This window comes from Cheilinus undulatus, linkage group 10, assembly GCF_018320785.1.
Source record: "Cheilinus undulatus linkage group 10, ASM1832078v1, whole genome shotgun sequence".
Lineage (NCBI taxonomy): Eukaryota > Metazoa > Chordata > Actinopteri > Labriformes > Labridae > Cheilinus > Cheilinus undulatus.
In genome coordinates, this window is record NC_054874.1 from 34156186 (window position 1) to 34170638 (window position 14453).

The 14453-nt window shown below is 43.4% G+C and overlaps 1 pseudogene; it reads right to left on the bottom strand.

Annotated features, from left to right (window-relative positions):
* Positions 1 to 867: 867 nt before the first annotated feature.
* LOC121516137 lies at positions 868 to 14154 on the bottom strand (annotated as a pseudogene).
* Between the last annotated feature and the right edge of the window lie 299 nt (positions 14155 to 14453).

The following is a 14453-nucleotide window of genomic DNA, read 5'->3' on the forward strand; positions in this document are numbered from 1 at the left end:
AGGTATTGTGTTCGGTGATCTTGGGTGAAGGTGGTGAGGCACGCTGACCACTGAGCGTAGGTGGCTTCGCTGTGACTCCCGGCTGTGTTCTGAGTTGGGCTGCGATTCTGGGGGCTGCTGTTCCTCCATGAGCATGTTTGGTACAGATCATCATACAGATCCTCGTCTGAATCGTGAAGACAAAGTTCGGGATCCATGGTAAGATCTCTTTTATTAATTAGTGTTTTAGAGCGTTCCAACGCTTGAGAGTGAGGTGCAGTCTGTCTGTCTGAAGACTCTGAGACAAACAGAGTGGAGAGGGATGGCTGTGTTTAAGTAGGCTAGTCAGGTGATTGAGGGTGTGTTTTTGGTGTGGCCTTGCTCCTGAACTTAAGTTAAATTATTAACTCCATTTAATGCGGACTCTTTCATTTTCAGTAAGCTCTCCACATTTTACCATTTTGAACAGGAATGAAGGATTTCAAACTGAATTCACCCAAATTTGAGCCAGTTCACTGGGCTTCTCTGAGAAGTCAGAAATTAATCAAGCATAACATTCAACCACTAAAACAAATTTTTCTGTTCAGGAATGCAAGTAAATAACTATAATAATAATAATAATATCTTGAATTTATATAGCGCCTTTCAAGAAACCCAAGGACGCTTTACAGAAACACATATACATGGACAAAGTATGTGAGGGGTAGGATGAGTGTAAGGGGTGGTTTAGTGAAGACTGTAGGCTGTGGTGAACAGGTGGTGCTTGAGACGTTTCTTGAAAATGTCCAGAGATGGAGCGCTACGAATGTCTGCAGGAAGAGTGTTCCAGAAGGTGGGAGCTGCAGCACTGAAGGCTCTGTCTCCATAGGTTTGGAGTTTGGTTTTGGGCATGGAAAGTAGGCCGGTGTCTGAAGATCGAAGGTTGCGGGATGGTGTGTATGGATGGAGAAGATCAGAAAGGTACTGGGGAGCCAGAGCATGGAGAGATTTGTATATGAGGAGACTACTTTGTAGTTGATACGGGACTTGATAGGGAGCCAGTGGAGGTGGATGAGGGTCAGAGTGATGTGTTGCCAGGGTCTAGCGCGGATGAGAACTCTTGCTGCAGAGTTCTGGATGTACTGAAGCCTGTCCAGGGTTTTGCTGGGAACTCCAGACAGGACTCCATTACAGTAGTCCAGGCGGGAGGTTATGAAAGCATGAATGAGTGTTTCAGCCACAGAATCAGGGAGTGATGGTCGGAGTATGGAGATGTTCTTGAGATGATAGAAGGCAGATTTGATGACAGACTTTATGTGGGACTGGAAGGAGAGGGTGGAGTCCAGGATGACGCCAGGTTTCGGACCTCGGAGGACGGACAGATGGAGGTCCCGCCCACATCGAGCATGAGATCTCCAACCTTCTGCAGCATCGCTTTGGGGGCCACCACCATGAGCTCTGTTTTATTGCTGTTGGGTTTGAGTTGGTTAGAGGTTATCCAGGCTTTGATGTCGTGGAGGCAGTTTACCAGGGAGTGGGGAGGGAGCTGAGTGGATGGTTTGGTGCTGAGATAGAGTTGGGTGTCATCTGCATAAGAGTGAAAGCTGAGACCGTATTTGTGAATAATCTGTCCAAGGGGAAGCATGTAGATGGTGAAAAGGAGAGGTCCAAGAACAGAGCCTTGAGGCACGCCCTGGTTAACTGGGGCGGGGGATGAGTGAGAGGTGCCGATGGTAACAAACTGTTTTCTTTGTGAGAGATATGAGTGAAACCAGGAGAGAGCTGTATCAGTGATGCCAAGATGGTGAGACAGGCGGTCAAGGAGGACGGTGTGGGATATTGTGTCGAAGGCAGCGGTTAGGTCAAGGAGAATGAGGAGGATGATGTGTCCAGAATCTGCAGCTGTGAGGAGGTCATTGGTTATTTTGATAAGGGTGGTCTCAGTGCTGTGGTGAGTGTGAAATCCTGATTGAAGAGGTTCATGGAGCTCATGGTTGGACATGTGTTGCTGGAGTTGGGCAGCGACTGCTTTTTCGAGAATTTTGCTGATGAAGGGAAGCTTGGAGATCGGTCGATAGTTGGAGAGGTCCTCCGGGTCTGACCCAGCCTTCTTGATGATGGGTGTTACTGAGGCAGTTTTGAAGGATGAGGGGACAATTCCAGATGATAATGAGGTATTGACGATGTCTACCATGTTGGGGCACAGAGCAGACAGAGATGCTTTCACCAGTGGTGTGGGCATGGGGTCGAGGGAGCAGGTGGATGCCTTGGCCTTCTTGACCCATTCGGCCACTTGGAGAGTGTCCACGGGTGTGAAGCAGGAAAGACTGCAGTGAGGCGGAGGAGCGGTGTCCTGATGTGAAGTGAAATCCTGAGTTTGAGGTCCAGATGAAAGTTGCTGCTGGATGGAGGCAACATTTATCCTGGAAAAACTGCAGGTGCCTAGTGCAGCGGTCGAAGTTGGCTGGGGGATGAAGGTTGTCAATGGGGTGGAGAAGGCGATTTATTGTGGAGAAGAGCATCCAGGGATGGTTTTGCTGGTCACTGATGAGGGATGAATAGTAGCTGGACTTTGCTCTGGAGAGAGCTTCTTTGTAGGAGCGCACATGCTCTTTATAGGCCTCCAGATGGACGGTGAGGCCAGATTTTTTAGAAAGTCTCTCCAGCTGTTGGCCAGAAGCCTTCATGGAGCGGAGTTCAGCAGTGTACCAGGGGGCTGGGTGGGTAAAGGAGACTGAGCGAGTCTTCAGAGGGGTGAGAGAATCCAGGCTGAGGAATAGTGCTGTATTGTAGTGATTCCCCAGGGCATCAACTGTGATTATAGGGTGTGTAGTGGTCAGGTTGGTAGCTAACATGTTCATGAGGGCTGGGATGCTTATTGACTTGAGGTTACGGAAAGTGATGTTGCGTTTTGTAAGCTGTCTGGGGAGGGGGTAGGGGATAGAGAAGAAAACAGCATGGTGATCTGAGATGGCTAGGTTCAGGCATTGTGGAATGAATGGGGTGAGACCAGTGTGACCTTTGGAGTGGGTGGGTCCTTGGACATGCTGTGTGATGTTGAAGCAGTCCAGTAGTGATAGAAATTCGGAGGTGAGTGTGCAGCTGGTGGAGTCAATGTGGATATTGAAGTCCCTAAGGAGAAGTATGGAGGAAGACCTGGAGCAGACAGAGGTGAGGAGCTCAGACAGGTCAGATAGATAGGAAGGTGGTAGTTGCTTTGGGAGGCCGGTAGATGAGGACGATCTGAAGCGGAGCTGATCCAGTGAGAGAGATGATTAGACACTCGAGAGCTGAGGTGCTGGGTGCTGGTAGCTCCTTAACCTGGAAATCTTCTCTATATATCCCAGCCAGCCCCCCACCGTGACCAGTGGTGCAAGGTTTTTGGATATACACATAGCCAGGTGGGGTTGCTTGATTTAGTGTGAAGTAGTCGTTTGGGCTTTGCCAGGTTTCAGTCAGACATAAGAAGTCTACTTTCCTGTCTGTGATGATGTCATGGATGAGGTGGGCTTTATTGTTTATGGACTGGCATTTTGCAGCATAAATGTTGTGGAAATGTTTGAAGATGATAAGCAGAGGGGAGTGGGAGGGACGTTGGTGCATCTCAGAGGTCTCAGGTTACTTAGCTGTACGTGTGGTTTGTTGTGATGACGTCGTCGAGAGGGCAGGGCGCCGGTCCGACTGGACTGTGGGGACGGCATGGCTGGAGTAAACAAACTTTTGTTTCTGTGCTCTGTGGATATAACGAGGACGATGCAGAAGGCCAAGGGATTTAATGTCTGTAAGACAGGTTAGAGTGGAGAAAGAGATGAGGTTGAGAAGCTGCTGGGGCGAGTATTTGAGGAGCACCATGTTAGCTGCGCGAGGAAGCAGTGGGAGCAGGCTGCTGCTAGCTAGCTAGCCGCTAGCCCACAGAGGCTAACAGCTGATCGTTGGCTACAAGCTAACAGCTAAACCGGCGTCTAGCCGGGAAATCCTGATGGAAGATTCACAGGTGGTCAAGAGAGAATGCTCAAGATTCGAAGGGGAAGAGCACAGTCAGAGCTCCGGTGGGTCGCTAGCTAAGCCAGGAGGCTAGAGGTTAGCCGGAGGATGAAAACAGCTGATCGGCGGCTACGAGCTAACAGCTAATCCAAGAGGAATTACGGTTCACAGGTGTCTAGCTGGGAAAACCTGATGGAAGATCCACAGGTGGTCAGGAGAGAATGGTCAAGATTCGAAGGGGAAAAGCACAGTCGGAGCTCCGGTGGGACACTTGCTAAGACAGGGGGCTAGAGGTTAGCTGGAGGACGCTAACAGCTGTGGGGCGGTGAGTACTTCAGCTGATGACAACACAAGGTTCATTGTAACAAAGTTAGAGCTAACTGATACCAATCAGCGCTCAACTGGATGGTTTAGCAACAGCAGAGGAACAGCAGAACTACAAGAAATAATCGATGTTAAGCGAAAGCAGACAGTTTTCTTAGGATTGTGAAGCGGCGACAAACACGCCAGCGTCCTCACACATCCGGCGCATGCGCAGTCATTCAACTATAATTTGACATATTAATCAAGAAATATTAACGTGTTTTACTATGTTTTTATATTTTTTGTAAATCAGTGAATTTGAAAATTCATGGATAACAATAATAATTATATTTTAGCATTAAAAATATCATATTAGTGTATTAACCATTGCAGAAACATAAAAAATGATTTTGGTAATTATTAATGCTGTTAATTTAGGGCAGCTGTGGCATAAACCTTACTTTGGTTAGGGTTAGGGTGGTCTTATAAATTTATAAATTTGTTAAGCACTGTATGTGGGGGGGGGGGGGTTAAAGCACTTAAACACCCTAATGCAGTGATTTGAAAATTAAAATAATATATCAAGAGGTCGACAAGCTACCGTCATACACCTTTCTTTTCATTCACTTTGTAAAGTTAATTTGTATGACATAAAACTTTGAAAATCTCTTAAGCTGCTTTCTGCTATTGTCTGGTCATTTAGGTGGATAAGACCATATGTAATCTCATTAACCACATTAACATAATCAGAGGCAGGCAATTATCTCACCCAGATGAATGGAAAAATAAAAGTGACTTGTTGATTTCAAACACCACCATTACCAATTTACAGCAGAAGACATGAGGACACTCATGTGCAGTCATTTACACATGTAATATTACAATGATCCTACTTCATGGTGACCCTCATCTACAGTTTTTCTCTACTACTGAGTTACATTACATTTTTTTTTTTTTTTTTTTTTGTTATGGATATCCTGCCACTGATGACTTCTTCAGGACCATTGCTAGCAGCTTCTGGCTCAGTGTTCCCTCCATCTGCAAGATCATCCTGGATATAATGACTGCAATCTGAAAACCTCATGGCATACTTCTCAGCAGGAGCAGTCCCATGGCAATTCAACATGTAGTGCAAAAAGCATCACATCACCAAAGCTCTTTTAAGAGACAGCCACAGCACCAAGGAGAAAACTTCCTGCACTTAAATATTTCATGTGATCACCATAATAAAATTGTTTCAGTGCTTTGATACCTGTCCTATTATTATAATGAAATTCTGAATGCTAATAGAAATATTTGGTAACTAATTTCATTTCTTGTTTGAAAGGTACATTTCTCTAGGCACCACGCATAGGAAGTTCTGATAATTGGTAGCCTATTCTTAACAGAGTAATGTCCACAGATCCAGAAATAGCTAATCTATAAAGCTCTTGATAGCAATAAGACACTATATCTACAGGGAAAAAGGAGGTAGTTCCTGGGCTTAGAATGAGTAATTATTAACTTAATGAAAGGTAGTTTTTTTTTTACCTTAGATATAACTATTTCAATCTGCGTTTAACAAGACAGCAACATGTATCAGGACTGCTGAATCTGTGAATGATTTTATGACTGAAATTTAGTACTTCGCGATGAAGCGAATGGGCGGCACGAATTCGCCTCATTAGCACGAATCACTCATGCAATATGCACTACGTATTTGCATGATTCGTGCCGCCTTACATCTTTACATTGACTTTACATGTAATTCACTAACGTGAATAAATTTACTCGCACTTGGTATGAACAAAACATTAGGCCCCGTCCACACAGAGATGAATTCAGGAGTATGCACAAAAGTTTTTTGTCGTATCATCCACACAGACATGGCATTTTTGGTGACTGTAAATGATACTTTTTGAAAACGGGCTCCAGAGTGCACAAATCTGTAAATGACTACCATTTCATCTCTGTGTAGATGGCCAACCGTGTGGACGCAATGTGTGATGTATTCTTGAAATGAATACATCACACATTGTGTAGCTCTCTTAACACGCCTGCGTGGGTCCAGCAAAAACAACAACGGTGGATTGCAGAATTGTGTTCGTGCTGCAGAAGCTGCTGAGCTTGTTATGGCTTTTACCGCAAAATCTGATGCTCCTTTACCACCACCGCGAAACGCCTACACCATTTGTTCTTAAATCCAACGCTGAGAACAACCAAAAGGGCAACTTGAAGAAAGTTTGTCAGTTTTGTGTGATCTTCTCTCTTTTGGTGCATTTCCGTGGCAGCAATACAGCGCCACATACAGGGTTGGCATATGCACTACAGCATTTTTAGTGGTTCTGTGCTTACGCAGATATTTCCTAGAAAACATTTTCAAAACGAAAAAGTCTCTGTGTGGAGGGGGCCTTAAACAAAGAGTCAGGCCCAAATGTGGCATGTGCTTAACTTGATAAACAAGAAATCTGCTTTGCCTCAAAAAACATCTAAAACCTGGTCTGGTCAGTGGCATGGTGTATCTAAAATTTTGAGGTTGCTTTGAGAGATGGGCAAGCCCAAGTTTGTTATATGGTAAACAGATTTGAGGTTTTATAGTGCTTTTCTAGTCAACAGACCACTCAAAGCGGTTTTACACCACAGATCACACTTCACATTTACACACCGATGGCAAAGGTTGCTATGTAGAGTGGCCATATTTTTAACCAGTCCTATTAGGGGTGTGATGAGATGCTAATCTCATGAGACAAGACGAGATTTTAGCCCATGAGACATGATGAGATTTTACACTAAAAAAAAAAAACATTGGGAAAATATATGAATGGAAAATATGTCCTTTATACAGCTGAAAGTCATAATTGCGAAGCATTCCGGTCTATTCAGAAATGTTTAAACTCCTCTTGTACCGAATGGGTTATCAATGCTTACACACAGTGTCTTGTCAAACTCTGACTCAAACTGTACATTTTAATGCTCTTCAAAAAAAAACTTTCAATTTAATAGTGTATCACATCTTTATTTTACTTCACTATGCACTCATTGCTACAACAATAATAATCATGATAATAATAATAATGATAACTAGGGGTGCAAGCAGCACTGGAGGGCCCTCGCACCCCTGTGCAACTCAGGGTGCGATGCAATTCGGGGCATGTGGTAACGGTGGGATGTCGGCAAACTTGCGCAGCGTGCTGAGCACGGCAGTATTGCAGAGCATCCCACGAATGGCATTGTGCTACAGAAAAAAGTGCCACAGAGCATTGTGTGTATGACTCAATACTGCCGTGTAACAGTAGGAGGCAGGATGGCAAAGAACATATATATATTTATATGCAGAAGCAATCAGGGCAGTATGATACAGCATGTAAAACTCTATAACCATTGGACACATAATGTAAGAGTTGCTACTAGCCTCTTAAACAGAGCGGGGCTACAGTAAAAACATGTTTCAACCATTTCAATACGTGACATGGCACACCTTGATCATACAAATCTGAAGCATTATCAGTTGCGTTTAAAAAGACATGTCAGTGTTTGTAACTAAAAGATAACGATACATAGAATGAACCTTATAAAACATGATGTGTGTTAATAGAATCCATTTGGATGAAAAATCTGATCATATTGAAATGGTCACAATTAGTACATTAAATGGAAAAAAATATGAGGCACCTCAACATAAGATAAAATCAATTGTACATAAAGGTAAAACAAGATTTATGGAATATGGTGAGAAATGCAGTAAATACTTTCTAACACTGCAACATAGAAATATATGAACAAAAAATATGGATAACATTGTGGTTAAAACTGCTGTTTTTGTAATAAAAGTCAGGTGTGGTTAAAAAAAAAAAAAGAAGACGAAGAAGAAGAATCAAACTGTTATCAATACTCCATTGTTTCTCCTTCATGGGCGATCATCTGTGAGAAGTTTGGTGATGATAGGTGTAAGCACTCAAAAGTTATGGACAATAATTGTTGTTTTGACACCATGATGAAAAACGCAGTTGTCAAAGTTTGGGGCCATATAACAGCCCAGCCTCCGCTCCAAAACTCACCAAGAGCACAAGGAGACATCTCCATCTTGTCTAGTTTCAGGAAATACCAGTCTTGGCTCCAGGAGATTCTTTGTTTCGGACGAGATCCTCCAGATGCGAGGACTGCAAATTGGCCAAAAATGGGAAAAAATGCCCACTTTTTGCTGATTATCTCAGTTCCTGTGCATTTGACAGGATGGCCCCAAGAGGATTTTTTGTAGGTCTTGTCATGATACATATGTGTACCAGTTTTCAGAATGGTAGGTTCAACCGATTTTTGGGGCTGATGTTTTGAAATATTGTAGGGGGCGCTATTGAGCCAATAGGCCACGCCCACCTACACAATGAATACCACTTATCTCAGCATGCTCATGAGAATGTTTTTGCCAAGTTTCATTGCTCTACACATATCACAAGCCCCTGAGAATTCTACTTCCTGTTTGATCCAATTAAGCTACTGCACTTCCTGTTGAGATTTGGGCATGGGTCCAAATAGCTTTTTTGTAGGTCTGATGATGACATATATGCACACCGATTTTGATATGCCTGGGTTGAACCAGCGGGGGGGAGTAATTTTTGCAAATTTGAAACGCAGTGGTCAAAGTTAACGCACCAATAATGTCAACACCGTATGGTGAAAACTCACGCAGAGCGCAACGTAGGGTCTCAAGGTTGTCTAGTCTAAGTAAAAAAAATCTGGAGTCAGTCAGATAAAATCCCTCGGACGAGTTCGTTCAAATATGGGCCCTAAATTTCCGAAAAGCAAATTGTAAAATCCAAAATGGCCGACTTCCGGTTTGATTTACGGTATGGGTCCAAGAGGCTTTTTGTAGCTCTGACCACGCCCTATATGCCCACCGAGTTTGATAAGCCTGGGTTGAACCAGCTGAGGGGGCTGAATGTTTGAAATTTTGTAGGGGGTGCCATTGAGCCAATAGGCCACGCCCACCCAAATGCATCACATGACTTATGTCATCATGCTCAGGAAAATCTTTTTGCCAAGTTTCATTGCTCTACACATATCACAAGCCCCTGAGAATTCTACTTCCTGTTTCATCCAATGAAGCTACTGGACTTCCTGTTGAGATTTGGGCATGGGTCCAAATTGCTTATTTGTAGGTCTGATGATGACCTCAATGCACACCGCATTTCATAAGCCTGGGTTGAACCAGCTGGGTGGGCTGAATTTTTGAAAATTTGTAGGGGGCGCCACTGAGCCAATAGGCCACGCCTACTAAAAAAGAGCCCACCAATAATGTCAACATGCCAGAGAGAATTTTTTCACCAAGTTTGATGGCGTCAGACTTTTCGCAACCCCTTGAAAGTTGTACTTCCTGTTTCATGGCGAACAAAAAATCGCCAGGGCCATGCCTTTTCACGTAAATTTTTTTCCCTTGCATATGTATGACGTTAACTCCTTGGGAACAACCAGAGCGAATTTCAGCTTGATTCGGCCAACCATGTAGGTACTGGAATGTGACAAGGGCTATGTGTTGCCATAGGGGGCACTATAATGTTTGAAAATTTTAAAGCATGAATGTGTTCTAGCCTGGACTGTGATGAAGCACTTGAAATGTGTGTAAGATAGAACGATGTATTCCAGAGTTATGACTGTTAAACCATTTTGGGAGAGATAAAAAGAAGGTGTTATTGTGAAATTGCAATGACCCTGGTGGACTTCCTGTTGGGATTTTGACATGGGTCTAAATTGCATTTTTGTAGGTGGGATGATGGTGCATGTGCAGACCAAAGACTAACTGCCTAAGTTCAAAGGTGTATTTTTGATGAATTTTTAAAGTGAGAAAAGTGGAAAAAGTGGCAAATTCAACATTGTGATGTCATCAGGGGGCGGAGCTATTGTTTCTGATGGAGTTGCAGGATTTGATAGACCCTCCATGGGTGATCATCTGTGAGAAGTTTGGTGATGATTGGTGTAAGCAATGAGAAGTTATGGCCAATAATTGTTGTTTTTACACCATTTTTTGGGTGAAAAATGATGAAAAATACTGTCATCAAAGTTTGGGGCCACAGAACTTCCCAGCCTCCGCTCAAAAACTCACCAAGAGCACAACGAGACATCTCCATCTTGTGTAGTTTCAGGAAATACCAGTCTTGAGCCTAAGAGATTAGTGGTTTCGGACGAGATCCTCCAGATGCGAGGACTGCGAATTTGCCAAAAATTGGCCAAAATGGCCAGTTTTGGGGGATTATCTCACTTCCTGTGCATTTTAGAGGATGGCTCCAAGAGGATTTTTTGTTCGTCTAGTCATGATACATGTGTAGCGATTTTCATGCATGTGGGACAAACTTGTGGGCGGGGCTCCTGATTTGTTGGTTTTCACGCCCCCTAGAGGCCGTTTTTGGAGAGCAAAGTCTGGGACCACCAGAATACGAAATTTTTCGCGGGTCCTGACAAGATGAGCAAAAATCCAGGACTTTTTAGGGGGTTTAAGGCCCCCAAAATTGAGGTCGAAGTGTCGGACAAATAATAATAATGAAGAAGAAAGAACTCCTTCAATTTCAATAGGGTCCTCGCTCCGAGGTTGCTGCTCGGGCCCTAATAATAATAATAATAATAATAATAATTGTTCTGCCCTTCATCTGTTTTGCATGTTGAATTACAAGTTAAGATTCTAAAGTATGTGTTTGTTAATTTGAAAAGAATATAGGGCTCTTATTTTAAAGGCAGAAAAACACAGGAAACAGGAAGTTGTAATACAAAAGTCAGGGAACTGTTACACTGAATCAAACAAAGGACTCACATGCAAGACTCGACACTCAGAGGCAAATTCAAAGTCTGTTTAATCAGAAAAAGGTCAGTACACAGAATCCAAAAATCAGGCAAAGGTATCAAAAAACGGCAGGCGAGAAGACTAAGTCAAAGTACAAAACTGGGTCAAGATCTAACTAGGATTAAATTAGATTAGATCATACTTTATTTATGTGACATGCACAAAAAGTGCCTAGCCCTCATGGGTTTATAAGACACCCAAACAATACAATTGCAGTGTTTTACTTAATAAAATAAAATAAATCATAACAATCACGAAGTTGAGTCATCTTTTCTCAGTTCAGTAGTAAACAATAAACTCTGCCTTTTCTCCCAAGCTTTGCAGATAAAATCTGCTATGGCAAAAGTACCTTTTATGAAACAGAACTCAAGTTTTTTCATAATCATCAAACCAGAAAAAGTCTGCATTAATCAAGGAAATTTTCCTGAAAAGTAAGTCCCTTAAATCATCATAAATTGGACAGTAAAACAGAAAATGAATCTCGTTCTCAGTTTCACCAAAGTTACACAATAAACACACTCTGTCTTCCCCTGGAATGGCATTAAACCTACCAGTCTCTAATGGCCAGGGGTAAAGTTCCTGAGCGCAACTGTGCACATAATGATCTCTGTCTTCTAGTGAGGTTATATTTCACATAACACTCTACATCATAGCTATTCTTCATAAGACAATACATTCAAAGTTTTGGTCACACCATATATCGACAGACCATTTCTGTCTATACTTAGAAAACATAGAACTCTTAATGTCCTGGATGTCACATATTAACTTGTTTTGGAAGATGAATGACATTTTATTTGCTTTAAAGACAATTTTCAGTTCTTTGGCCCAGGGGTGACAATTAGAAACATCCCAGCTAAAAATCTTTTTAGTGAGTCTCTGATCAGACATTCTTACAAGCCTATTCCAAAGCCGCAGCATTTCACATTCGTGTCTGATGTTTGGAGGCTCCCATTCTATGTCTCCACTCATAGCCAGGACTGATGTGAATTTGTGAACTCCCAAGGAAGCCCGGATCACTCTGTAATGTATAGAGTTAGAGCTCTGGTGCTCCTGGGACCCCCAAACACCAGAGGCATAGTCAGACACTGGGCATACACATGAATTAAAGAGCTCTGTGTAAGTTTGAAATCCAAGATTACCACAATGTTTAGCTTTGTTTAATACTGATCCTAAAGCTCAACCTGCTGACTGAGAGAGAACACTCACTGCTTCTTTAAAAGTCATGTGTTCATCTAATGTCAAACCAAGATATTTATAATGATCATTGTATGACAGCACCAATGAACCTAAATTAAAAACAGCAGAGCTTCTTTCAACAGGTTTTTTCCTAAAATACGCTACTTGTGTTTTGTCTTGGTTTACCACAAGTCTCCACTTCAAGCACCATTCTGCAACAATTTTCAGCATTATCTGTAAGTCTTCTTCATGTTCAGCTAGTAAAACTCCGTCATCCGCATATAATAATATTCCAACTTTCTGATCCTCAATTCTAACTCCAATGTCAGAGGCTTTAATCTGTGAGGCTAGGTCATTTATGTAAATAGAGAACAATGTTGGGCACAAAACATCTCCTTGTTTAACACCATACTGTTGCCGAAACCATCCTGTTGTATATTCATCGACCTGAACACAGGCAACAGGTGCTTGATATAGTGACTTAATGGCAGAGTAAAACTTCCCATTTACTAGGTATCATGAAGAATGCGAGTAAGCTATCAGGAGGGAAAAGACAAACTGGCAGGGAAGGGAAGGACTGGGGAAGACAAAGTACTCTGGGGGAAGGGAGTCAATCACACACAGGTGAGACACACAAGGTAATCACAGGTAGGGATGGGCAGGAAGTGGCAATCTGACACGAGACACAAGGTGAGTAACAAAATAAAACAGGAAGCACAAGACAAGAAACAAGGAAGAAAGAATTCTAAAATAAGATACTAAATAAAACCTATAGACATGACAGTACCCACCCTTCAATGGCTCCTGACAGCCCAGGTTCACCGGGAGGATCCCAGTGAAATTTTTGAATGAGGCCTGGATCGACAATGTTGCTGGAAGGTACCCAAGAATGTTCCTCTGGGCCATATCCTTCCCAGTCCACAAGATATTGGCAGTCATGACCTCTCCTGCGAACAGCCAGAAATTTCTGGACCGTGTAGACTGGGCCACCATCTATCATTCTGGAAGGAGGAGGGGGTTTGGATGGAGGGACCAGAGGGCTTTCCTTGACTGGCTTCACCTGGCTGACATGGAATGTGGGATGGACTCGCATAGGCCTAGGGAGCTTCAGTTTCACAGACACAGGGTTAATAATTTTGGAGATAGGAAATGGACCCACAAACCTGGGGGCGAGCTTCCAAGCTTCTACTCGCAGAGGGAGGTGTCTGGTAGAGAGCCAAACTTTCTGCCAGGCCTGTAGACAGGAGCAGGACGTTGTCAACGGTCAGCCCTCTCCTTGTAGAGTGTTGAGTTATGTTTCAGAATCTGATGGGCTCTCTCCCAAATGCGTCTGCATCATCTCACCAGAGCAAGGGTGGATAGCACACCAACTTCCTTTTCCAGAGCAGGGAACAGGGGAGGCTGATATCCAAAAACACACTGAAAGGGAGAGAGTCCAGAAGATGAACAAGGTAAAGTATTATGTGCATACTCTACCTACATGAGTTGTTTACACCACGAAGCAGGAGAGGCAAGGCAGCGCAGACCAGTCCCCATTTCTTGGTTAAGACGCTCTGTTTGTCCATTGTTTTGAGGGTGGTGTCCAGAAGAGAGGCTGACTGAAGCTCTGATCAAAGAACAAAACACCCTCTAGAACTGTGCCACAAATTGTGGGCCCTGGTCCAACACCACGTCCCTGGGAAAACCATGAAGATGAAAAATGTGATACAACAAGGCCTCAGCTGTTTCTTTGGCTGAAGGCAACTTGGACATAGGGATGAAATGCACCATTTTAGAAAAACGATCCACCACTGTCAGGACAGTAGTGTTAACTTCTGAGACTGGGAGACCTGTGACGAAGTCCACCGAGATGTTGGACCAGGGCCGGTGTGGCACAGGTAGCGGATGTAGTTGACCAGCAGGGGGCTGATGAGATGCCTCATTACGAGCACAGACAGGGTAGGCTGAGACATATTCAGTTACCTCTTTCTCCATTGCAGGCCACCAGAACCTTTGCTTAACAACAAACATTGTCCTTTTCACTCCAAGATGACAGGAGACACGAAAGGAATGTGCCCAGTGAATAACCTGCGTGCGTAACTCAGAGGGGACAAACAGGCATTAGGCGAAACACCAGCAGGGGGAGCATTAACTCTGTTAGCCTCAATCACTTTACTTTCAAGGTCCCAGTTAAAAGCCCCAACAAAACAGGAGTTAGGAAGGATAGCAGGAGCATCAGTTA